The sequence below is a fragment of the Aegilops tauschii genome, chromosome 5 (assembly GCF_002575655.3).
Source record: "Aegilops tauschii subsp. strangulata cultivar AL8/78 chromosome 5, Aet v6.0, whole genome shotgun sequence".
NCBI classification, from domain to species: domain Eukaryota; kingdom Viridiplantae; phylum Streptophyta; class Magnoliopsida; order Poales; family Poaceae; genus Aegilops; species Aegilops tauschii.
In genome coordinates, this window is record NC_053039.3 from 22,266,374 (window position 1) to 22,294,353 (window position 27,980).

Genomic DNA, 27,980 nt, shown 5'->3' on the forward strand with positions numbered 1-27,980 from the left:
GACTCGAGAATCATTGCAGTTATAGCATGGAACATAAACATAATTATGAACTCGGAGATAAATAATATCATTTATTATTGCCTCTAGGGCATATCTCCTACAGACTCCCACTTGCACTAGAGTCAATAATCTAGCTTATGCTAATGCACTTCACACCTGTGGCACACCGGTGTAAATATGCTTCGCTTGTGGTATAGCCTGATGTCCAACGGATCTGACGACTTCAGTTCCGTGTGTATCTTTGGATGTCCTCGCGTTTTCATGTTTTCACAAAATTCATATTTTGTGTGGACTTGGCTTTGTATGTATGTGAATCATAGGTCGAACCTGGATTCCTCAGACTGAGTTATGGAGCAACTACCTGCAATAGTGTCCCATTGTCAAAAGCCATCTTGGAACTATACTAAGTTCATGAATGAACTATATGATTCAACATCTTCTTTATCGCTTCTAAAGCGTCAACATACTTAGCCCTTGTTACTGAATTCGCCACAGTAACTAGTTTGAACAAATTCCAACTAACTGTGCCACCACATTGTGTGTTACACAAAACCCTTAGTTTAAATCGAAAATCGCATGGAGAAAAGATGAAGACTGTATCGATGTAACATTTTACAACGAACTCTTCATGATCTCTGCTTGCGAGAAAACCATGTCATCAGTACTTACTCTAGTACTCTGTAACATCTTTCACTGTTGTCCCATGATCAGTAACTTGATCACTTTGGTATCCATACTCGCAACACCTTGGGAGTATCGGACATATCTGGTTGTTTTACATACCATGGAATACATGATTAATCCAAACACAAGAGTGTGTGGAATCTCCATCATGTATTTTACTCATCAGTGTTTTGGGACACCGAGTCTTGCAAAAACTCTTTCCATGTGACTTCGGCAAGAATCACTCCTTGGCGTTTTAAATGCTAAAAGGTTTTAGCATCTTGTCAATATGTATTCATTGCTTAGCCCCATTAGGTAAATCTATCTCCATAGATCATCATGCCTAATATTGAGGCTATTTAGCCTAAGCACTTCATCGAAAAACTATTTTCAAATGAAGTCCTAATTCATGTCAAGAAATTTATTTCCAATTACCAATGTGCCAAGCACATAAGGTTTTTAGAAATATTATTACGCTCCCACTTACTTTCTTGAATTACAAGCATCTTCGTTACCCATTGATGAAGTCAAAACCCCTTTGACCATTTCATTAAACACGAAGATTCCAACTCGGGTTGTATTGGCATTTAGCCAATTCTGGAGTCAGGGCCCATCAACGCTTCCTTGTGTATCGTAGGTATAATGTTGTCTAACAACAATATCTCGTTTGCGCACCTGAGAGGTTTGCACGAGCCTTGCCTACGTGGTTCAGCTGCAAGTTCGACCGAAGTTCATACATTTTATTGTAGAGACTTCCGTATCAGTCGCAGTAGGAAACTCTGGAATTACTTACAAGGTCTCTTTCCTTTGATCTGATGACGAAGATACTGTTTATCTCGTCGAGTTGCACTATTCTCCCACTCACCTTTTTGAAAGAACCATTCTCTTTAAAAGCACACTGTTTCGCGGCAAAACTATTTGCCTTGGTATAGTGAGGGAGGAATACCCAACATTTTGGTATAACCTACAAAGTAGCACTTGTCTGATTTGGAATAGGTTTGTAACCTTTTACACAAGCCCCATATTCCAAATGTTAAGAAAAGATATAACATTGTTGGGCGTACCATACCATGGCTTCATTTCAACAGACCCGATGTAGCACTTTTCAGTGTAAAAGCCGCAGTCTCTAAAGCATCACTTTTAAAAGGATAATGGCAAATTTATTTATGTCATCTTTGTCCTTACCATGTCATAAATGGTTAGATTACATCTCCACGGACTTTTCACTTGCAGTGGTGTTTCGGGAGGTGCAAGTTATGAAACCCCTTTCACAACTCATCAGACATTCGCTAAACATGTAACTCAAATATTCCTTTGTGCAATCAAATTGCAGAATCATAATTTTCTTGTTACAATAACTTCTACTTCATTTTTGAAAACCTTTCGAATGATTTCAAAAGATCCAGACTTACGTCTCATCAAGCAAATATCCATATATCTGCTTGAGTCATTTCTGAAGATATATAAATCCACTACTTGCAACAACATTTATTGAACTACACACATCAAAATGTATGATCACCAATAAGTTTGTTGCTCGTTCCTTATGGCCTGTGAACGGTATTTCAGTCACTTCACTTTTCAAAGAAAAGTTGCAAGTGTCAGATGATTCAAAATCAAACGACTTCAAAATCCATCATAATGGAATTTTTCCATGCGGGTTTCTCCAATGTGACCAAATACAGTGCCACACATGTGTGGTATTCTCATAGTCTTGCAACATTTAGCGTCAGTGTTATGCATGTATTATATTACCATCTATATTCATAACATACATCCATCTTGGATGGAAGCATGTCCCTTCATGTTATTCATAATACTTAACAACAATTGTTGTTTTTATGAACAACTCTTTTGCAACAAACATTGTGCAATGGGCTAGAGTTTATGAAACTCTAAAATGAATTATGAAAGTAAACCCAGAGGTATTGTATTATTATCAATATTCATAACATACATCTCATTCATAATGAAAGTATGGCCCTTGTGTTATTCATAACATCGAACATAAGAAGTTCTCTTATGAACAACCTTCTTGCAAGATACCTTATGCAATGGGATAGAGTTTGTAAAACTCTAAATGAATTATGAAAATAAATACAGATGGCAATACACCGATGGAAGGTATAGTAACATTTACTATGTTCCCTGTGTATACCTTAACCTCATTTCTAGCTAGTCTTTCAGGCCATAGTAGTTCTTGCATCGAGTTGCAACAGAATGCAATCGAGCGGGAATTTTTGTGATGAACTCACAATACCCAAGAATTAGTGATTAACATGTTTAACCATAATTCGCAAGAACTATATCTTTGACCAGCCTTCTATACATCAAAAACTTGTATGACATTCATACATGAGCTGGATATTCCAGTCTTCTTTCCTTTTGCCTTTATACTTCTAACAGTTTAACTTTTAGTATTTCTCCTACTCTCAGAAGAAGCACCCAACTTCAGAGTGGCATTAGCCCCGGACTTCCTAGGCGTGTAAGTCATACTAACACCCTTTGGACACTTCCTTTCTCTTTAAGTTGTTGTTTTATTCACCTTTCATTATATGACAGGCGTTCTTCTGGATCCCTTTCCCAACAGTCAAATGCATAGTAAACACTTTTACTAATACTTGCAAACAAACATTTCTTTGTTTGTATCTGAAAATAATTTTCAGTTCCATGAATATCATATAACTATCCCAACTTTCGAAGTTTGGGTTTCATGGAAGCAAACATATTCCACTTGACCGTAACAGAATTCTAGCTTTTGGATCGAAGGATGAGAGTCACATGATCCATAGCATTAGCGGGAGGATACGGAAAGCATGCGATAGGACAAAGTCCTTCTCGGCACTTTTGAGGACAATCCTCATATTACGTTACCAATCGTAAAGTTTTAACCAGATATTTAACAGCTATTCAATTTTAATAGGGAAGGTGGAAATGCGAGCCATTATTCTACAACTATTATGCAAGAAACACTTAGACAGTGTTCATAATTAATTGCACTCAGAATTAAACATGTTAATTCAACAGTGCGCTCCCACTCAAATCAATATCTCTCAAAATTGATTGTGAGTGATACAAGACCCACATTTCAATTGTTCGCCATTGGTGTAACACCACTGATGACGAAAAATCTCAACCGGTAGGCCAACTTGCCAATCACATCTCTATGTGACTCTTGTTCATCTTTCGATGCGTGTGTTCCGAGCTCATGACGGTCATGCCTGAACGTCAAGACAACCAAGTGATCTCGCTGCGAGGTCTCAACTCACCCGCCTCACACTTCTCTAATCGTTCGTACCCGCGTGACACGGCGCACCCCGAAAAGATAGGTGCCGTGACGGTGCTACACTTGGGAGAACACTAACTACTTGGTATTTTTGTGAGAGATCACCCTAATAAAAAGCGACTACCGCGCAATCAAGAAGGGTGCATCATAAGGGATAAACATCTCAGGCAATTCATAATAGCATGATATGGTATAGCCCTTTCTGACGGAGAAGTATTTCATTTCTTCGTCTTCGGCATTCGCGTCGGTGTTCACCTTCGCGAAGATTGCCACCACCTTGTCGATGCACCAGATAATATTGCTATCTCTATAGCTAACAAAATAATGCATTACAACAAGGTTGACACGCAGGTCATTAAAGTGCAATCATATGGCTCCAGCCATCATGCCGAATCATGACATGCAGGTCATGTTAATCAAATTACATCATATAGTCATCTCATACATAATCGAATTAGTATGAGCACTGCTATACCACATCACATGCACATCCTGCAAAACCAAGTTAGACGCCTCTAATCGGTTTATGCAAAATTTATTTTACGTGGCTTCTAAGGTTTTGACTTAAACCGCAGCTACCAACATTTTATCATCAAGTATGATTATTCAGGTTGCTAGATTAACATCTCGGGGTGTATGAAACACGGGATAATTGAATCTCGAGCCCCATACTAAACTTCGTCATACGCATGACCACCGTGCAGATCATATCTGCAATGCCCTTTCATCTGCGAATTTCATCTTTCTTTTGACTACGGCAGAACCCAAAGAACTGATAGCACTTCCATGATCAATCAGGATCATGGATTGCCAGAACTTTGTCAAATTCCACCATGCTGTCTCGAGATTGAGCAAACGCAAATTCTAGGGAAGCAACAAGAACCTCGGGTAACAGATTTCATCTGTCACCTGCATAAATAATTTTCAGCAATAGATCTCATGTACTACGTAATTATATTATGCAATACCCATACATCTCCATGTATTCTACGCATAGCACGGCTCTTGATGCCACTGTAGGGTAACGCAGCAGAAAACAAAAAATTTCTGACCTACGCACCAGCCCAGGACCACTATGGAGACCGCATACAAGGTTTGATCTTTTTCGTTACCGACTCGTAGCGCAGCGGGAAGTAGAGTCGATGACGATCGGCGGTGCAGATCCCCGCAGCTAGGATTTACAACCTCCCAACCACGAGGATGTATACCCTCATCTGCTCCTCAGACAGCCCTCCGGGAGGCGGTCGAACAGTCCCCCGAACGGTGTCGCGGACAGCCCTTCGGGAGGACCTTTGAAACTCGAACGGTCACTCGGACAGCCCTTCGGGAGGACCTTCGAAACTCGGACGGTCACACGGACAGCCCTTCGGGAGGCACTCACGAACTAAGACCGAAACTACGATCTCTCTACATAGTTGCACACATACGGTGTCATCTATCCGGCAGGGCTTCGCCGTCCAGAACTAGTTCCCACTGGAACCCAGACAGCCTTTCGGCTCTACGAAACTATTTCTCTGGGAGGGAGAGAGAAGCCAGATCATGCATGGCACATGTATGTGAGAAGGGATGATCCTTTAGGCAGCCCCCTCCACCCCTATTTATAGGCCAAGCCCAAGGGTGGCTTCTCCAAGAAGCCAAGGGGGGAAATACCAAAAAGGCCCTCAAGGTGGCTTCTCCAAGAAGCCAAGCAAAAAGCACTTTCACAATTCATGACGACATTTTTCAGCATCCGTTCGAATTGAAAATATTTATGTGGGCTCAGAACATTTCCAGTACCCACTAAAATAATTTTCAACGCGTTTCGAAACAATTTCGGTTTAGTGATTTTCATCTGCGAAAAGGAAACAAGAATGCGTTTTCACTATTCATGAAGATAATTTTTCGCGTCCACTAAATCCGAAAATATTTCTGTGGGTCTTAGAATAATTCCAGTACCCACTAAAATGATTTTGGATTCGTTCTGAAACAATTTCAGATTAGTGAATTTCATCTGCGAAAAACAGCCAAAGCGGTACCGGCAGCTCCGAAACATTTTCGGTTTTTATTTCTGAAAATTCCAAAAAGTTTCCAGAATGATTCTGGCACCCTCCAAGAATTATCAGGCATGTGCCGAAACCATTTTGACTTAATGGCATACCCCGAAACATCTTTTTCTGTTTCATCGGAACTCATCCGGTGACCTCTCTCTGCGGAACTTTTCCGCTGTCCGAAACTTTTTCGGTGATTTTCTCTCAGACTCCTTTTCTAGTATTCAGCAGATAGATGACCCTTAAGCGTGTGAACCTATAGGTTCGGTGAAGTATAGACATGACCCGGAACCCCTTCCGATCAATGATCAACACCGGAGCCGTGGACACCCATATTGACCCTATACCTACACGAATGAATATTCGACTGAACCTCCAGTTGCAGTGTGCTATTCCTGTTGCTTCGCGATATGTTATAAACACCCGAGGTGAGACATTTTGGCATTCCCGTGGATCAACAACTTGTCCACTATGCTAGTTACCTCGTTACCGGTATTGTTCTGTTTTCTCGTTATCGTGTTCCGGCATCCCCATGATCAAATCACAAAGTGTCTGGCCAGACGATGATGGGTACCGTAACACCGAGAGGGCCCGAGTATATCTCTCCATCGTCGGAGGAGCAAATCCCAATCTCGAGCTATCAAGTTACTTAACATACTTTCCCATGAACCCGTAAGCCGCCGTAATAGCCATCCAGTTACGGATGACGTTTAACAAACCCCAAAGTTCATGAAGCAAGCATGAAGAAACTCGATACTCTCATGGTCTAAGGAATTATGCAAACATTAACTATCTCTGTGTTATAAACCATTAACTTGTGACGGATGAATCTCTTAGCATAACATCAATCCGGGTCGATTCAACACAAATGTTCTCTTAACATTGTGCCCTCAAAATTGCTGGCATAGACATGCCCATGATCAGGAAAACAGAACCATCATGCAACACTTGAGCTAGTCTTAGAGGCCAGACTAGGAATACTTCTTACTGTTTATTATTCCACACGTGCATATGAGTCTTCCTCCGAGCCTCGTGGATATTGCAGACTCGAGAATCATTGCAGTTATAGCATGGAACATAAACATAATTATGAACTCGGAGATAAATAATATCATTTATTATTGCCTCTAGGGCATATCTCCTACACCATTTGTCTAGGTTTTTATCTCTCACACACACCCACGTAGGTGGGGGACGTGCACGAAGAGAAGAGGTGCACGCACGGCGCACGTACTCCCGTCTCTTTCCCAACCACACCCGCGCGGGTACACGGTGGAGCTCATTTCTGTACGAAAAGGCAGCCCACGTGGTAATTTGACACGTGTACTGGTTGTCCACTAGATGGAGGGAGGATCGTCTACCACGGGTGAACAGACAAATTGCGACTTGACGCGTTATGTTAAAAAGAGGCAAACCATGTGGGGCCTACCTTAGAGGCAAGGCTCTATACACCGGAGTACTTTTGATGTGTCCCATCAACTCGCAGAACGAGGAGAAGCTTGCTTAGTACGCCGTCTCCCCTGCCCATGGGCGCGGTGGCTCGCAGGATGAGGTGAAGCTTGCTTACTACGCCTTACGCCCACTCCCTCGCCCATGCGCGCGGTGGCTCGCAGGACGAGGAGAAAATTTTACTAGTACTCCCTCCGTTTACTCCTCGTCCCTACCTTGGTTAGAGAGATTATCATATTGTTTGGAATATATGTCCTTTATTAGATTTCAATATGAACTACTAGTACATACTCCAAACACTGATGTATATAGACGTATTTTAGAGTGCAGATTCACTCATTTTGCTCCGTATGTAGTCCATATTGAAACGGACGTAATAGTACGCACTCTCCCTCGCCCCTTGACCCTCGCCACGTGGTGGACGTGCAGCAATTCATTCGGTCTCATATAGCCAGAACGATATATACTCCATTACCATTATTGCTTGACTTCCCGAAGAGGCGAAGAGCCAATCGCAAGGTTAATAGTTTGGAGATGCCAAGCGCAAGGTTTATAGGAGAACGAGTAGTAGGTGCCGCGTCATTTATAAATAAAGTTTTTTTCTTCAGTCGCACGTACGCAATATAAATAGGTTCATATGGAGAGAAAAGGAAACCGCTCCACTATATACATAGGTAGGACGAGCCTACATGGTTGCTTGTTGGGGTTGCTCTCTTCAGTTTTCACACTCTCTCGCACAAAACCACTGTGGCCACATCTCTAACATCCCGGTGGATCACGTCCGTCGGGGGAAGGGGTGGATGCTTAGTGTAGACGCGGTCGCCGTCGCCGAGGGAGGGAGTCCACTACCGGCGCAACTGTTCACTTTCACCCAGCGGCGGCGCGGGAGGGCCTCCGACCCCTTCTTCTTCGCCGCTGTACATAGTGTGGGTAGAACGGCCTCTGGTCGCCCACCTAACCACACCCCAAGAACTTTAAGGTATAATTTACTTATTCCACATGCAATTCTCTAGCTGCATTTGGGCTTTTTCCGATTCTGCACTCGAATCTAGGTGTTGGATCAAACAGGAAAGTAGTGGGGAAAGTTGTATACCATGAATCTAGGACGTGGTTCAAAGAGGAAATGAATGGGGGAAAGTAGTGGGAAAAGTTGTATACCATGAATCTAGGACATGGTTCAAAAAGGAAAGGAAGGGGGAAAGTAGTGGGGAAAGTTGTATCGCATGAATCTAAGATGTGGTTCAAAGAGGACAGGAATGGGGGAAAGTAGTGGGGAAAGTTGTATAACATAAATCTAGGACGTGGTTCACAGAGGAAAGGAAGTGGGGAAAGTACTAGTACAGACTGGCTATCCAGCACCTATGTTGGTCGAAAGGGAAAACAATGACAAACGCAGTACGCACATCTGTAACGAACTGATCTTTTGTTTTGGGGGACAAGGCTGTAGAGTTTGAGCAGGACTAGATTTGCTGCGCTCACATAGGGAAAGGTGTCTAAAGATAACAAACTGGGACCAACACAAATATGCTCCTTGGTTGTTTGTTCTTTGTTGCAACAGGTTGTGCATCACCCCAGTACATCGGTAGATGCACATGGTGCTGGTGCGTCCACTGCCCCGTGCAACTCTTTAGCTGTTGTTAATATAAGGCCCTGTTTGGTTAGAAACTCCCTAGTCCCTACCTGCTTGGTTCTAGGGACTAAACATGGACTAGAGGTTATTAAATGACATGCTAAAAGACCATGTTACCCCTAGTAATGAACTAATAGAGACAAGGTGCGATGCGTGGCAGGGGCAACTATTGGAAAAAGTCCCAAAAAGACTCTCCCTCGGTGTCGGTGTGGAACGACACCTATGGGATCACAAGAATCCATACTACGGTTGCCGGGGCGCAGGGTTGTGAGAAGAGCAGGATCAGCAGTTAGCAAAAGGATCGTTTACCCAGGTTCGGGCCACGAGGATGCGTAAAACCCTAGCCCTGTTTGGTGGATGTATTGAGTGTTCTTGAGCCCTCGGACTAGCTTCGGTGGCTGTGTAGTTCCAAAGAGCCGAATCCCCCTCCAGTATGACAAGGGCCTCCTTTTATAGTCGAAAGGGGCTGCCACAGTGGCACACTGGAGGTGGAAAGGCGTACAGTGCTACGAGCTTATCGCCCGTATTACAGGACAAAGTGCATTTAATGCGCAGCTTAGGTGTCCCCTTGCTTTATTGGGGATGAGAACGAGGCCCGTCCCGTCCGTCGCTGCTCCTCCTCACTTCGACATGTGCCCTGGCCAGTGGTGTATGTGGCGCCATGTAGGCAGGCAGGCAGCTGAGGTGGCGCAGTGGTAGGGCCTTCACGAAGGTCCGCATACCACCACGCAGGTGCCTGCTGAGTTGTCCTGGAAGCTGCATGTTGCCACGCAGGTGCCTGCCCAGCTGGTTGGGCTGGCAGCTGCATGCGAAGCGGCGGTGGAGACTTGGTTGATGTGGGCCTGGCAGTGGCCCTGCCGACCTCCTTGGCAAGGGCCTTGCCGGGGGCCCGGCGAGGGTCTTGCCGTGGCGCGCAGTCGTCCCCGGCAAGGATCTTGCCGGGGGTCTTGTGGCTTTCTTCCTCTGATATCATATATCTATGGTCTTGACAAAGATCTGCATGCCACCACAGAGGTGCCTCCCGAGCCCTGGCCCAACCGTAGTCGGTTGGTTTGGAAACTGTGGGCTCAAGGGCGGCTCGCTCTGTTGGTCTTTGGGCGTGCTGCCCCGGCAAGGGCCTTGCCGGGCCTGCTGAGGCTGCCCCCGGCAAGGGTCTTGCCGGGGGAACTGATACGTCTCCAACGTATCTATAATTTTTTATTGCTCCATGCGATATTATCTTCTGTTTTGGACATTATTGGGCTTTATTATTCACTTTTATATTATTTTTGGGACTAACCTATTAACCGGAGGCCCAGCCCAGAATTGCTGTTTTTTGCCTATTTCAGAGTTTCGCAGAAAAAGAATATCAAACGAAGTCCAAACGGAATGAAACCTTCGGGAACGTGATTTTCGGAACGAACATGATCCAGGAGACTTGGACCCTACGTCAAGAAACAAAAGAGCAAGCCACGAGGTAGGGGGGTGCGCCTACCGCCCCAGGGCGCGCCCTCCACCCTTGTGGGCTCCCTGTTGCTACACCGACGTACTTCTTCCTCCTATATATACCTACGTACCCCAAACGATCAGATACGGAGCCAAAAACCTAATTCCACCACCGCAACCTTCTGTACCCGCGAGATCCCATCTTGGGGCCTGTTCCGGAGCTCCGCCGGAGGGGGCATCCATCACGGAGGGCTTCTACATCAACACCATAGCCTCTCCGAAGAAGTGTGAGTAGTTTACCTCAGACCTTCGGGTCCATAGTTAGTAGCTAGATGGCTTTCTCTCTCTTTTTGGATCTCAATACAATGTTCTCCCCCTCTCTCGTGGAGATCTATTCGATGTAATCTTCTTTTGCGGTGTGTTTGTTGAGACCGATGAATTGTGGGTTTATGATCAAGTTTATCTATGAACAATATTTAAATCTTCTCTGAATTCTTTTATGTATGATTGGTTATCTTTGCAAGTCTCTTCGAATTATCAGTTTGGTTTGGCCTACTAGATTGATCTTTCTTGCAATGGGAGAAGTGCTTAGCTTTGGGTTCAATCTTGCGGTGTCCTTTCCCAGTGACAGTAGGGGCAGCAAGGCACGTATAGTATTGTTGCCATCGAGGATAACAAGATGGGTTTTTTTTTATCATATTGCATGAATTTATCCCTCTACATCATGTCATCTTGCTTAAGGCGTTACTCTGTTCTTATGAACTTAATACTCTAGATGCCTGCTGGATATCGGTCGATGAGTGGAGTAATAGTAGTAGATGCAGGCAGGAGTCGGTGTACTTGTCTCGGACGTGATGCCTATATACATGATCATACCTAGATATTCTCATAACTATGCTCAGTTCTGTCAATTGCTCAACAGTAATTCGTTCACCCACCGTAAAATACTTATGCTCTTGAGAGAAGCCACTAGTGAAACCTATGGCCCCCGGGTCTATCTTCATCATATTAATCTTCCAACACTTAGTTATTTCCGTTGCTTTTACCTTTGCTTTTATTTTACTTTGCATCTTTATCATAAAAACACCAAAAATATTATGCTATCATATCTATCAGATCTCACTCTCGTAAGTGACCGTGTAGGGATTGACAACCCCTTATCGCGTTGGTTGCGAGGTTTATTTGTTTTGTGTAGGTACGAGGGACTCGCGCGTAGCCTCCTACTGGATTGATACCTTGGTTCTCAAAAACTTAGGGAAATACTTACGCTACTTTGCTGCATCACCCTTTCCTCTTCAAGGGAAAACCAACGCAGTGCTCAAGAGGTAGCAAGAAGGATTTCTGGCGCCGTTGCCGGGGAGGTCTACGCAAAAGTCAACGTACCAAGTACCCATCACAAACCCTTATCTCCCGCATTACATTATTTGCCATTTGCCTCTCGTTTTCCTCTCCCCCACTTCACCCTTGCCGTTTTATTCGCCCTTTCTTTTCCGTTTGCCTCTTTTCGCTCGTCTTTCTTTCGCCATGTCTGAATCTGGGGAGGTTATCGCTAATGAAGGCAATAATAACAACTTGGGAAATTTTGATGCTTTTGATGATCCTCTTGAGGAACCTACTATCTTGCACACCAAAAAGTTCGAGTCGGTAGTGGCAATATTATTGGGAAAGGAGTTATTGAAGATTTCTTTACTTGTGCCGACGCTTTGCCCATTATGGGTGTCTCTATTCTTCATAAAACTAGTAGCCTTGCGGATGCAATATCTTTGCTTATAGTTGAACTTGAAAGGCAATTTCTTCATATGCATCCTTGCATACAAAGAATTTTCCTAGAATTTTCTAATATTGAGCATTCTTCTGTTAAGCGTGCCACCACCATCTTTTTGGCTCATGAGTTTAGATTCATAATGAAAGAGGCTAGAGAAATCTTTGCGCATTATAGGGTAGATTCTAGCCATCCTCCCATAGAAGCTATCCTTTTTAATCAAGAAGACATGATGCGTTTACAATCTTTGGATCACGTTGCTTATAATGAAAATCTTAGGAAAAAGGTTCCAGCCGATGTTCTAGTTGATAGAATTTCTGAGCTTAATGATGATTTTGCTATTCAGAATAATGGATTAGGTTTTTCTCTTGAACAAGGGCTTGTGACTTTTTGCCAAAAGAATGCTTGTAATGATGAATTGGTTGTGGAATACAAAGGGCCAAGGGAGGAACCCATACCTCCCGAGATTGATCTTGGGGACTTTTGTCCCATTAAATTTAGCCCTTTTGATTATTTTTGCTTGCCTGAAAGAAAACTTGCTGCTGAACGTAGAGAATATGAAAAAAAGTTTTCATGACTTGCCGTACCATTATTATGGCAATACCTAGATCTATCCTTGCTTTTATGCCCAGCTAGGGGCGTTAAACGATAGCGCTTGTTGGGAGGCAACCCAATTTTATTTTTAGTTTTTTGCTTTTTGCTTCTGGTTAGGAATAAATGTTTGATCTAGCCTCTGGTTAGATGTGTTCTTATGTTTTAATTAGTGTTTGTGCCAAGTTAAACCTATAGGATCTTCTTGGATGATAGTTATTTGATCTTGCTGTAATTTCCAGAAACTCTCTGTTCACGAAAATAATTGTTAAAAATCACCAGAACGTGATCAAATCTTGATTCCAATTGCTGCTGATCAATAAACAAATTTCCTAGGTCCTTCTATTTTGGCTGATTTTTTGGAGTTCCAGAAGTTTGAGTTAGTTACAGATTACTACATACTGTTCTGTTTTTGACAGATTCTGTTTTTCGTGTGTTGTTTGCTCATTTTGATGAATCTATGGCTAGTAAAATAGTTTATAAACCATAGAGAAGTTGGAATACAGTAGGTTTAACACCAATATAAATAAAGAATGAGTTCATTACAGTACCTTGAAGTGGTCTTTTGTTTTCTTTCGCTAACGGAGCTCACGAGATTTTCTGCCAAGTTTTATGTTGTGAAGTTTTCAAGTTTTGGGTGAAAGATTTGATGGATTATGGAACAAGGAGTGGCAAGATCCTAAGCTTGGGGATGCCCATGGAACCCCCAAGATAATCTAAGGACACCAAAAATCCAAAGCTTGGGGATGCCCCGGAAGGCATCCCCTCTTTCGTCTACTTCCATCGGTAACTTTACTTGAAGCTATATTTTTATTCACCACATAATATGTGTTTTGCTTGGAGTGTCTTGTATGATTTGAGTCTTTGCTTTTTAGTTTACCACAATCATCCTTGCTGTACACACCTTTTGAGAGAGACACACATGATTCGGAAATTATTAGAATACTCTATGTGCTCCACTTATATCTTTTGAGTTATATAGTTTTTGCTCTAGTACATCACTTATATCTTTTAGAGCACGGTGGTGGATTTGTTTTATAGAAACTATTGATCTCTCATGCTTCACTTAGATTATTTTGAGAGTCTTAAATAGCATGGTAATTTGCTTAATTAATCCTAATATGCTAGGTATTCAAGATTAGTAAAAACTTTCTTATGAGTGTTTCGAATACTAAGAGAAGTTTGATGCTTGATGATTGTTTTGAGACATGGAGGTAGTTATATTAAAGTTGTGCTAGTTGAGTAGTTGTGAATTTGAGAAATACTTGTGTTGAAGTTTGCAAGTCTCGTAGCATGCACGTATGGTAGACGTTATGTAACAAATTTGAAACATGAGGTGTTCTTTGATTGCCTTCCTTATGAATGGCGGTCGGGGACAAGCGATGGTCTTTTCCTACCAATCTATCCCCCTAGGAGCATGCGTGTAGTGCTTGGTTTTTGATGACTTGTAGATTTTTGCAATAAGTATGTGAGTTCTTTATGACTAATGTTGAGTCCATGGATTATACGCACTCTCACCTTTCCACCATTGCTAGCCTCTTCGGTACCGTGCATTGCCCTTTCTCACATTGAGAGTTGGTGCAAACTTCGCCGGTGCATCCAAACCCCGTGATATGATACGCTCTTTCACACGTAAACCTCCTTATATCTTCCTCAAAACAGCCAGCATACCTACCTATTATGGCATTTCCATAGCCATTCCGAGATATATTGCCATGCAACTTTCCACCATCCAGTTTATCATGACACGTTCATCATTGTCATATTGCTTTGCATGATCATGTAGTTGACACAGTATTCGTGGCAAAGCCACCGTTCATAATTCTTTCATACATGTCACTCTTGGTTCATTGCCTATCCCGGTACACCGCCGGAGGCATTCATATAGAGTCATACTTTGTTCTAGTATCGAGTTGTAATCATTGAGTTGTAAATAAATAGAAGTGTGATGATCATCATTTTCTAGAGCATTGTCCCAAGTGAGGAATAAAAAAAAAAGAGAAAGACCATAAAAAAAGAGAAGGCCCAAAAAAATGAGAGAAAAAGAGAGAAGGGACAATGTTACTATCCTTTTACCACACTTGTGCTTCAAAGTAGCACCATGATCTTCATGATAGAGAGTCTCTTGTTTTGTCACTTTCATATACTAGTGGGGATTTTTCATTATATAACTTGGCTTGTATATTCCAACAATGAGCCTCCTCAAGTGCCCTAGGTCTTCGTGAGCAAGCAAGTTGGATGCACACCCACTTAGTTTCTTTTGTTGAGCTTTCATATATTTATAGCTCTAGTGCATCCGTTGCATGGCAATCCCTACTCCTTGCATTAACATCAATCGATGGGCATCTCCATAGCTCATTGATTAACCTCGTTGATGTGAGACTTTCTCATTTTTTGTCTTCTCCACATAACCCCCATCATCATATTCTATTCCACCCATAGTGCTATGTCCATGGCTCGCGCTCATGTATTGCGTGAAGGTTTATAAGTTTGAGATTACTAAAGTATGAAACAATTGCTTGGCTTGTCATCGGGGTTGTCCATGATGAGAGCTTTCTTGTGTGATGAAGATGGAGCATGACTAAACTATATGATTTTGTAGGGATAAACTTTCTTTGGCCATTTTATTTTGAGAGGACATAATTGCTTAGTTAGTATGCTTCAAGTATTATTATTTTTATGTCAATATGAACTTTTATCTTGAATCTTTCGGATCTGAATATTCATACCACAATTAAGAAGAATTACATTGAAATTATGCCAAGTAGCACTCCGCATCAAAAATTCTGTTTTTATCATTTACCTACTCGAGGACGAGCAGGAATTAAGCTTGGGGATGCTTGATACGTCTCCAACGTATCTATAATTTTTGATTGCTCCATGCTATATTATCTTCTATTTTGGACATTATTGGGCTTTATTATTCACTTTTATATTATTTTTGGGACTAACCTATTAACCGGAGGCCCAGCCCAGAATTGCTATTTTTTGCCTATTTCAGAGTTTCACAGAAAAAGAATATCAAACGGAGTCCAAACGGAATGAAACCTTCGGGAACGTGATTTTCGGAACGAACATGATCCAGGGGACTTGGACCCTACGTCAAGAAACAAAAGAGGAAGCCACGAGGTCGGAGGGCACGCCTACACCCAGGGCGCGCCCTACACCCTCGTGGGCCCACTGTTGCTCCACTGACGTACTTCTTCCTCCTATATATACCTACGTACCCCCAAACGATCAGATACGGAGCCAAAAACCTAATTCCATCGTCGCATCCTTCTGTACCCATGAGATCCCATCTTGGGGCCTGTTCCGGAGCTCCGCCGGAGGGGGCATCCATCACGGAGGGCTTCTACATCAACACCATTGCCTCTCCGATGAAGTGTGAGTAGTTTACCTCAGACCTTCGGGTCCATTGTTAGTAGCTAGATGGCTTTCTCTCTCTTTTTGGATCTCAATACGATGTTCTCCCCCTCTCTCGTGGAGATCTATTAGATGTAATCTTCTTTTGCGGTGTGTTTGTTGAGACCGATGAATTGTGGGTTTATGATCAAGTTTATCTATGAACAATATTTGAATCTTCTCTGAATTCTTTTATGTATGATTGGTTATCTTTGCAAGTCTCTTCGAATTATCAGTTTGGTTTGTCCTACTAGATAGATCTTTCTTGCAATGGGAGAAGTGCTTAGCTTTGGGTTCAATCTTGCGGTGTCCTTTCCCAGTGACAGTAGGGGCAGCTAGGCACGTATTGTATTGTTGCCATCGAGGATAACAAGATGGGGTTTTTATCATATTGCATGAATTTATCCCTCTACATCATGTCATCTTGCTTAAGGCGTTACTCTGTTTTCATGAACTTAATACTCTAGATGCCTGCTGGATATCGGTCGATGAGTGGAGTAATAGTAGTAGATGCAGGCAGGAGTCGGTGTACTTGTCTCGGACGTGATGCCTATATACATGATCATACCTAGATATTCTCATAACTATGCTCAGTTCTGTCAATTGCTCAACAGTAATTCGTTCACCCACCGTAAAATACTTATGCTCTTGAGAGAAGCCACTAGTGAAACCTATGGCCCCCGGGTCTATCTTCATCATATTAATCTTCCAACACTTAGTTATTTCCGTTGCTTTTACCTTTGCTTTTATTTTACTTTGCATCTTTATCATAAAAACACCAAAAATATTATGCTATCATATCTATCAGATCTCACTCTCGTAAGTGACCGTGTAGGGATTGACAACCCCTTATCGCGTTGGTTGCGAGGTTTATTTGTTTTGTGTAGGTACGAGGGACTCGCGCGTAGCCTCCTACTGGATTGATACCTTGGTTCTCAAAAACTTAGGGAAATACTTACGCTACTTTGCTGCATCACCCTTTCCTCTTCAAGGGAAAACCAACGCAGTGCTCAAGAGGTAGCAAGAAGGATTTCTGGCGCCGTTGCCGGGGAGGTCTACGCAAAAGTCAACGTACCAAGTACCCATCACAAACCCTTATCTCCCGCATTACATTATTTGCCATTTGCCTCTCGTTTTCCTCTCCCCCACTTCACCCTTGCCGTTTTATTCGCCCTTTCTTTTCCGTTTGCCTCTTTTCGCTCGTCTTTCTTTCGCCATGTCTGAATCTGGGGAGGTTATCGCTAATGAAGGCAATAATAACAACTTGGGAAATTTTGATGCTTTTGATGATCCTCTTGAGGAACCTACTATCTTGCACACCAAAAAGTTCGAGTCGGTAGTGGCAATATTATTGGGAAAGGAGTTATTGAAGATTTCTTTACTTGTGCCGACGCTTTGCCCATTATGGGTGTCTCTATTCTTCATAAAACTAGTAGCCTTGCGGATGCAATATCTTTGCTTATAGTTGAACTTGAAAGGCAATTTCTTCATATGCATCCTTGCATACAAAGAATTTTCCTAGAATTTTCTAATATTGAGCATTCTTCTGTTAAGCGTGCCACCACCATCTTTTTGGCTCATGAGTTTAGATTCATAATGAAAGAGGCTAGAGAAATCTTTGCGCATTATAGGGTAGATTCTAGCCATCCTCCCATAGAAGCTATCCTTTTTAATCAAGAAGACATGATGCGTTTACAATCTTTGGATCACGTTGCTTATAATGAAAATCTTAGGAAAAAGGTTACAGCCGATGTTCTAGTTGATAGAATTTCTGAGCTTAATGATGATTTTGCTATTCAGAATAATGGATTAGGTTTTTCTCTTGAACAAGGGCTTGTGACTTTTTGCCAAAAGAATGCTTGTAATGATGAATTGGTTGTGGAATACAAAGGGCCAAGGGAGGAACCCATACCTCCCGAGATTGATCTTGGGGACTTTTGTCCCATTAAATTTAGCCCTTTTGATTATTTTTGCTTGCCTGAAAGAAAACTTGCTGCTGAACGTAGAGAATATGAAAAAAAGTTTTCATGACTTGCCGTACCATTATTATGGCAATACCTAGATCTATCCTTGCTTTTATGCCCAGCTAGGGGCGTTAAACGATAGCGCTTGTTGGGAGGCAACCCAATTTTATTTTTAGTTTTTTGCTTTTTGCTTCTGGTTAGGAATAAATGTTTGATCTAGCCTCTGGTTAGATGTGTTTTTATGTTTTAATTAGTGTTTGTGCCAAGTTAAACCTATAGGATCTTCTTGGATGATAGTTATTTGATCTTGCTGTAATTTCCAGAAACTTTCTGTTCACGAAAATAATTGTTAAAAATCACCAGAACGTGATCAAATCTTGATTCCAATTGCTGCTGATCAATAAACAAATTTCCTAGGTCCTTCTATTTTGGCTGATTTTTTGGAGTTCCAGAAGTTTGAGTTAGTTACAGATTACTACATACTGTTCTGTTTTTGACAGATTCTGTTTTTCGTGTGTTGTTTGCTCATTTTGATGAATCTATGGCTAGTAAAATAGTTTATAAACCATAGAGAAGTTGGAATACAGTATGTTTAACACCAATATAAATAAAGAATGAGTTCATTACAGTACCTTGAAGTGGTCTTTTGTTTTCTTTCGCTAACGGAGCTCACGAGATTTTCTGCCAAGTTTTATGTTGTGAAGTTTTCAAGTTTTGGGTGAAAGATTTGATGGATTATGGAACAAGGAGTGGCAAGATCCTAAGCTTGGGGATGCCCATGGAACCCCCAAGATAATCTAAGGACACCAAAAATCCAAAGCTTGGGGATGCCCCGGAAGGCATCCCCTCTTTCGTCTACTTCCATCGGTAACTTTACTTGAAGCTATATTTTTATTCACCACATAATATGTGTTTTGCTTGGAGTGTCTTGTATGATTTGAGTCTTTGCTTTTTAGTTTACCACAATCATCCTTGCTGTACACACCTTTTGAGAGAGACACACATGATTCGGAAATTATTAGAATACTCTATGTGCTCCACTTATATCTTTTGAGTTATATAGTTTTTGCTCTAGTACTTCACTTATATCTTTTAGAGCACGGTGGTGGATTTGTTTTATAGAAACTATTGATCTCTCATGATTCACTTAGATTATTTTGAGAGTCTTAAATAGCATGGTGATTTGCTTAATTAATCCTAATATGCTAGGTATTCAAGATTAGTAAAAACTTTCTTATGAGTGTTTTGAATACTAAGAGAAGTTTGATGCTTGATGATTGTTTTGAGACATGGAGGTAGTTATATTAAAGTTGTGCTAGTTGAGTAGTTGTGAATTTGAGAAATACTTGTGTTGAAGTTTGCAAGTCTCGTAGCATGCACGTATGGTAGACGTTATGTAACAAATTTGAAACATGAGGTGTTCTTTGATTGCCTTCCTTATGAATGGCGGTCGGGGACAAGCGATGGTCTTTTCCTACCAATCTATCCCCCTAGGAGCATGCGTGTAGTGCTTGGTTTTTGATGACTTGTAGATTTTTGCAATAAGTATGTGAGTTCTTTATGACTAATGTTGAGTCCATGGATTATACGCACTCTCACCTTTCCACCATTGCTAGCCTCTTCGGTACCGTGCATTGCCCTTTCTCACATTGAGAGTTGGTGCAAACTTCGCCGGTGCATCCAAACCCCGTGATATGATACGCTCTTTCACACGTAAACCTCCTTATATCTTCCTCAAAACAGCCAGCATACCTACCTATTATGGCATTTCCATAGCCATTCCGAGATATATTGCCATGCAACTTTGCACCATCCAGTTTATCATGACACGTTCATCATTGTCATATTGCTTTGCATGATCATGTAGTTGACACAGTATTCGTGGCAAAGCCACCGTTCATAATTCTTTCATACATGTCACTCTTGGTTCATTGCCTATCCCGGTACACCGCCGGAGGCATTCATATAGAGTCATACTTTGTTCTAGTATCGAGTTGTAATCATTGAGTTGTAAATAAATAGAAGTGTGATGATCATCATTTTCTAGAGCATTGTCCCAAGTGAGGAATAAAAAAAAAGAGAAAGACCATAAAAAAAGAGAAGGCCCAAAAAAATGAGAGAAAAAGAGAGAAGGGACAATGTTACTATCCTTTTACCACACTTGTGCTTCAAAGTAGCACCATGATCTTCATGATAGAGAGTCTCTTGTTTTGTCACTTTCATATACTAGTGGGGATTTTTCATTATATAACTTGGCTTGTATATTCCAACAATGAGCCTCCTCAAGTGCCCTAGGTCTTCGTGAGCAAGCAAGTTGGATGCACACCCACTTAGTTTCTTTTGTTGAGCTTTCATATATTTATAGCTCTAGTGCATCCGTTGCATGGCAATCCCTACTCCTTGCATTAACATCAATCGATGGGCATCTCCATAGCTCATTGATTAACCTCGTTGATGTGAGACTTTCTCATTTTTTGTCTTCTCCACATAACCCCCATCATCATATTCTATTCCACCCATAGTGCTATGTCCATGGCTCGCGCTCATGTATTGCGTGAAGGTTTATAAGTTTGAGATTACTAAAGTATGAAACAATTGCTTGGCTTGTCATCGGGGTTGTCCATGATGAGAGCTTTCTTGTGTGATGAAGATGGAGCATGACTAAACTATATGATTTTGTAGGGATAAACTTTCTTTGGCCATTTTATTTTGAGAGGACATAATTGCTTAGTTAGTATGCTTCAAGTATTATTATTTTTATGTCAATATGAACTTTTATCTTGAATCTTTCGGATCTGAATATTCATACCACAATTAAGAAGAATTACATTGAAATTATGCCAAGTAGCACTCCGCATCAAAAATTCTGTTTTTATCATTTACCTACTCGAGGACGAGCAGGAATTAAGCTTGGGGATGCTTGATACGTCTCCAACGTATCTATAATTTTTGATTGCTCCATGCTATATTATCTTCTATTTTGGACATTATTGGGCTTTATTATTCACTTTTATATTATTTTTGGGACTAACCTATTAACCGGAGGCCCAGCCCAGAATTGCTATTTTTTGCCTATTTCAGAGTTTCACAGAAAAAGAATATCAAACGGAGTCCAAACGGAATGAAACCTTCGGGAACGTGATTTTCGGAACGAACATGATCCAGGGGACTTGGACCCTACGTCAAGAAACAAAAGAGGAAGCCACGAGGTCGGAGGGCACGCCTACACCCAGGGCGCGCCCTACACCCTCGTGGGCCCACTGTTGCTCCACTGACGTACTTCTTCCTCCTATATATACCTACGTACCCCCAAACGATCAGATACGGAGCCAAAAACCTAATTCCATCGTCGCATCCTTCTGTACCCATGAGATCCCATCTTGGGGCCTGTTCCGGAGCTCCGCCGGAGGGGGCATCCATCACGGAGGGCTTCTACATCAACACCATTGCCTCTCCGATGAAGTGTGAGTAGTTTACCTCAGACCTTCGGGTCCATTGTTAGTAGCTAGATGGCTTTCTCTCTCTTTTTGGATCTCAATACGATGTTCTCCCCCTCTCTCGTGGAGATCTATTAGATGTAATCTTCTTTTGCGGTGTGTTTGTTGAGACCGATGAATTGTGGGTTTATGATCAAGTTTATCTATGAACAATATTTGAATCTTCTCTGAATTCTTTTATGTATGATTGGTTATCTTTGCAAGTCTCTTCGAATTATCAGTTTGGTTTGTCCTACTAGATAGATCTTTCTTGCAATGGGAGAAGTGCTTAGCTTTGGGTTCAATCTTGCGGTGTCCTTTCCCAGTGACAGTAGGGGCAGCTAGGCACGTATTGTATTGTTGCCATCGAGGATAACAAGATGGGGTTTTTATCATATTGCATGAATTTATCCCTCTACATCATGTCATCTTGCTTAAGGCGTTACTCTGTTTTCATGAACTTAATACTCTAGATGCCTGCTGGATATCGGTCGATGAGTGGAGTAATAGTAGTAGATGCAGGCAGGAGTCGGTGTACTTGTCTCGGACGTGATGCCTATATACATGATCATACCTAGATATTCTCATAACTATGCTCAGTTCTGTCAATTGCTCAACAGTAATTCGTTCACCCACCGTAAAATACTTATGCTCTTGAGAGAAGCCACTAGTGAAACCTATGGCCCCCGGGTCTATCTTCATCATATTAATCTTCCAACACTTAGTTATTTCCGTTGCTTTTACCTTTGCTTTTATTTTACTTTGCATCTTTATCATAAAAACACCAAAAATATTATGCTATCATATCTATCAGATCTCACTCTCGTAAGTGACCGTGTAGGGATTGACAACCCCTTATCGCGTTGGTTGCGAGGTTTATTTGTTTTGTGTAGGTACGAGGGACTCGCGCGTAGCCTCCTACTGGATTGATACCTTGGTTCTCAAAAACTTAGGGAAATACTTACGCTACTTTGCTGCATCACCCTTTCCTCTTCAAGGGAAAACCAACGCAGTGCTCAAGAGGTAGCAAGAAGGATTTCTGGCGCCGTTGCCGGGGAGGTCTACGCAAAAGTCAACGTACCAAGTACCCATCACAAACCCTTATCTCCCGCATTACATTATTTGCCATTTGCCTCTCGTTTTCCTCTCCCCCACTTCACCCTTGCCGTTTTATTCGCCCTTTCTTTTCCGTTTGCCTCTTTTCGCTCGTCTTTCTTTCGCCATGTCTGAATCTGGGGAGGTTATCGCTAATGAAGGCAATAATAACAACTTGGGAAATTTTGATGCTTTTGATGATCCTCTTGAGGAACCTACTATCTTGCACACCAAAAAGTTTCGAGTCGGTAGTGGCAATATTATTGGGAAAGGAGTTATTGAAGATTTCTTTACTTGTGCCGACGCTTTGCCCATTATGGGTGTCTCTATTCTTCATAAAACTAGTAGCCTTGCGGATGCAATATCTTTGCTTATAGTTGAACTTGAAAGGCAATTTCTTCATATGCATCCTTGCATACAAAGAATTTTCCTAGAATTTTCTAATATTGAGCATTCTTCTGTTAAGCGTGCCACCACCATCTTTTTGGCTCATGAGTTTAGATTCATAATGAAAGAGGCTAGAGAAATCTTTGCGCATTATAGGGTAGATTCTAGCCATCCTCCCATAGAAGCTATCCTTTTTAATCAAGAAGACATGATGCGTTTACAATCTTTGGATCACGTTGCTTATAATGAAAATCTTAGGAAAAAGGTTCCAGCCGATGTTCTAGTTGATAGAATTTCTGAGCTTAATGATGATTTTGCTATTCAGAATAATGGATTAGGTTTTTCTCTTGAACAAGGGCTTGTGACTTTTTGCCAAAAGAATGCTTGTAATGATGAATTGGTTGTGGAATACAAAGGGCCAAGGGAGGAACCCATACCTCCCGAGATTGATCTTGGGGACTTTTGTCCCATTAAATTTAGCCCTTTTGATTATTTTTGCTTGCCTGAAAGAAAACTTGCTGCTGAACGTAGAGAATATGAAAAAAAGTTTTCATGACTTGCCGTACCATTATTATGGCAATACCTAGATCTATCCTTGCTTTTATGCCCAGCTAGGGGCGTTAAACGATAGCGCTTGTTGGGAGGCAACCCAATTTTATTTTTAGTTTTTTGCTTTTTGCTTCTGGTTAGGAATAAATGTTTGATCTAGCCTCTGGTTAGATGTGTTTTTATGTTTTAATTAGTGTTTGTGCCAAGTTAAACCTATAGGATCTTCTTGGATGATAGTTATTTCATCTTGCTGTAATTTCCAGAAACTTTCTGTTCACGAAAATAATTGTTAAAAATCACCAGAACGTGATCAAATCTTGATTCCAATTGCTGCTGATCAATAAACAAATTTCCTAGGTCCTTCTATTTTGGCTGATTTTTTGGAGTTCCAGAAGTTTGAGTTAGTTACAGATTACTACATACTGTTCTGTTTTTGACAGATTCTGTTTTTCGTGTGTTGTTTGCTCATTTTGATGAATCTATGGCTAGTAAAATAGTTTATAAACCATAGAGAAGTTGGAATACAGTATGTTTAACACCAATATAAATAAAGAATGAGTTCATTACAGTACCTTGAAGTGGTCTTTTGTTTTCTTTCGCTAACGGAGCTCACGAGATTTTCTGCCAAGTTTTATGTTGTGAAGTTTTCAAGTTTTGGGTGAAAGATTTGATGGATTATGGAACAAGGAGTGGCAAGATCCTAAGCTTGGGGATGCCCATGGAACCCCCAAGATAATCTAAGGACACCAAAAATCCAAAGCTTGGGGATGCCCCGGAAGGCATCCCCTCTTTCGTCTACTTCCATCGGTAACTTTACTTGAAGCTATATTTTTATTCACCACATAATATGTGTTTTGCTTGGAGTGTCTTGTATGATTTGAGTCTTTGCTTTTTAGTTTACCACAATCATCCTTGCTGTACACACCTTTTGAGAGAGACACACATGATTCGGAAATTATTAGAATACTCTATGTGCTCCACTTATATCTTTTGAGTTATATAGTTTTTGCTCTAGTACTTCACTTATATCTTTTAGAGCACGGTGGTGGATTTGTTTTATAGAAACTATTGATCTCTCATGATTCACTTAGATTATTTTGAGAGTCTTAAATAGCATGGTAATTTGCTTAATTAATCCTAATATGCTAGGTATTCAAGATTAGTAAAAACTTTCTTATGAGTGTTTTGAATACTAAGAGAAGTTTGATGCTTGATGATTGTTTTGAGACATGGAGGTAGTTATATTAAAGTTGTGCTAGTTGAGTAGTTGTGAATTTGAGAAATACTTGTGTTGAAGTTTGCAAGTCTCGTAGCATGCACGTATGGTAGACGTTATGTAACAAATTTGAAACATGAGGTGTTCTTTGATTGCCTTCCTTATGAATGGCGGTCGGGGACAAGCGATGGTCTTTTCCTACCAATCTATCCCCCTAGGAGCATGCGTGTAGTGCTTGGTTTTTGATGACTTGTAGATTTTTGCAATAAGTATGTGAGTTCTTTATGACTAATGTTGAGTCCATGGATTATACGCACTCTCACCTTTCCACCATTGCTAGCCTCTTCGGTACCGTGCATTGCCCTTTCTCACATTGAGAGTTGGTGCAAACTTCGCCGGTGCATCCAAACCCCGTGATATGATACGCTCTTTCACACGTAAACCTCCTTATATCTTCCTCAAAACAGCCAGCATACCTACCTATTATGGCATTTCCATAGCCATTCCGAGATATATTGCCATGCAACTTTCCACCATCCAGTTTATCATGACACGTTCATCATTGTCATATTGCTTTGCATGATCATGTAGTTGACACAGTATTCGTGGCAAAGCCACCGTTCATAATTCTTTCATACATGTCACTCTTGGTTCATTGCCTATCCCGGTACACCGCCGGAGGCATTCATATAGAGTCATACTTTGTTCTAGTATCGAGTTGTAATCATTGAGTTGTAAATAAATAGAAGTGTGATGATCATCATTTTCTAGAGCATTGTCCCAAGTGAGGAATAAAAAAAAAGAGAAAGACCATAAAAAAAGAGAAGGCCCAAAAAAATGAGAGAAAAAGAGAGAAGGGACAATGTTACTATCCTTTTACCACACTTGTGCTTCAAAGTAGCACCATGATCTTCATGATAGAGAGTCTCTTGTTTTGTCACTTTCATATACTAGTGGGGATTTTTCATTATATAACTTGGCTTGTATATTCCAACAATGAGCCTCCTCAAGTGCCCTAGGTCTTCGTGAGCAAGCAAGTTGGATGCACACCCACTTAGTTTCTTTTGTTGAGCTTTCATATATTTATAGCTCTAGTGCATCCGTTGCATGGCAATCCCTACTCCTTGCATTAACATCAATCGATGGGCATCTCCATAGCTCATTGATTAACCTCGTTGATGTGAGACTTTCTCATTTTTTGTCTTCTCCACATAACCCCCATCATCATATTCTATTCCACCCATAGTGCTATGTCCATGGCTCGCGCTCATGTATTGCGTGAAGGTTTATAAGTTTGAGATTACTAAAGTATGAAACAATTGCTTGGCTTGTCATCGGGGTTGTCCATGATGAGAGCTTTCTTGTGTGATGAAGATGGAGCATGACTAAACTATATGATTTTGTAGGGATAAACTTTCTTTGGCCATTTTATTTTGAGAGGACATAATTGCTTAGTTAGTATGCTTCAAGTATTATTATTTTTATGTCAATATGAACTTTTATCTTGAATCTTTCGGATCTGAATATTCATACCACAATTAAGAAGAATTACATTGAAATTATGCCAAGTAGCACTCCGCATCAAAAATTCTGTTTTTATCATTTACCTACTCGAGGACGAGCAGGAATTAAGCTTGGGGATGCTTGATACGTCTCCAACGTATCTATAATTTTTGATTGCTCCATGCTATATTATCTTCTATTTTGGACATTATTGGGCTTTATTATTCACTTTTATATTATTTTTGGGACTAACCTATTAACCGGAGGCCCAGCCCAGAATTGCTATTTTTTGCCTATTTCAGAGTTTCACAGAAAAAGAATATCAAACGGAGTCCAAACGGAATGAAACCTTCGGGAACGTGATTTTCGGAACGAACATGATCCAGGGGACTTGGACCCTACGTCAAGAAACAAAAGAGGAAGCCACGAGGTCGGAGGGCACGCCTACACCTAGGGCGCGCCCTACACCCTCGTGGGCCCACTGTTGCTCCACTGACGTACTTCTTCCTCCTATATATACCTACGTACCCCCAAACGATCAGATACGGAGCCAAAAACCTAATTCCATCGTCGCATCCTTCTGTACCCATGAGATCCCATCTTGGGGCCTGTTCCGGAGCTCCGCCGGAGGGGGCATCCATCACGGAGGGCTTCTACATCAACACCATTGCCTCTCCGATGAAGTGTGAGTAGTTTACCTCAGACCTTCGGGTCCATTGTTAGTAGCTAGATGGCTTTCTCTCTCTTTTTGGATCTCAATACGATGTTCTCCCCCTCTCTCGTGGAGATCTATTCGATGTAATCTTCTTTTGCGGTGTGTTTGTTGAGACCGATGAATTGTGGGTTTATGATCAAGTTTATCTATGAACAATATTTGAATCTTCTCTGAATTCTTTTATGTATGATTGGTTATCTTTGCAAGTCTCTTCGAATTATCAGTTTGGTTTGTCCTACTAGATAGATCTTTCTTGCAATGGGAGAAGTGCTTAGCTTTGGGTTCAATCTTGCGGTGTCCTTTCCCAGTGACAGTAGGGGCAGCTAGGCACGTATTGTATTGTTGCCATCGAGGATAACAAGATGGGGTTTTTATCATATTGCATGAATTTATCCCTCTACATCATGTCATCTTGCTTAAGGCGTTACTCTGTTTTCATGAACTTAATACTCTAGATGCCTGCTGGATATCGGTCGATGAGTGGAGTAATAGTAGTAGATGCAGGCAGGAGTCGGTGTACTTGTCTCGGACGTGATGCCTATATACATGATCATACCTAGATATTCTCATAACTATGCTCAGTTCTGTCAATTGCTCAACAGTAATTCGTTCACCCACCGTAAAATACTTATGCTCTTGAGAGAAGCCACTAGTGAAACCTATGGCCCCCGGGTCTATCTTCATCATATTAATCTTCCAACACTTAGTTATTTCCGTTGCTTTTACCTTTGCTTTTATTTTACTTTGCATCTTTATCATAAAAACACCAAAAATATTATGCTATCATATCTATCAGATCTCACTCTCGTAAGTGACCGTGTAGGGATTGACAACCCCTTA

General features: G+C 41.3%; 1 pseudogene; it reads right to left on the reverse strand.

Annotated features, from left to right (window-relative positions):
• Positions 1–27,980, reverse strand: part of LOC141022485 (uncharacterized) — a 122,003-nt pseudogene that overhangs the window by 37,669 nt on the left and 56,354 nt on the right.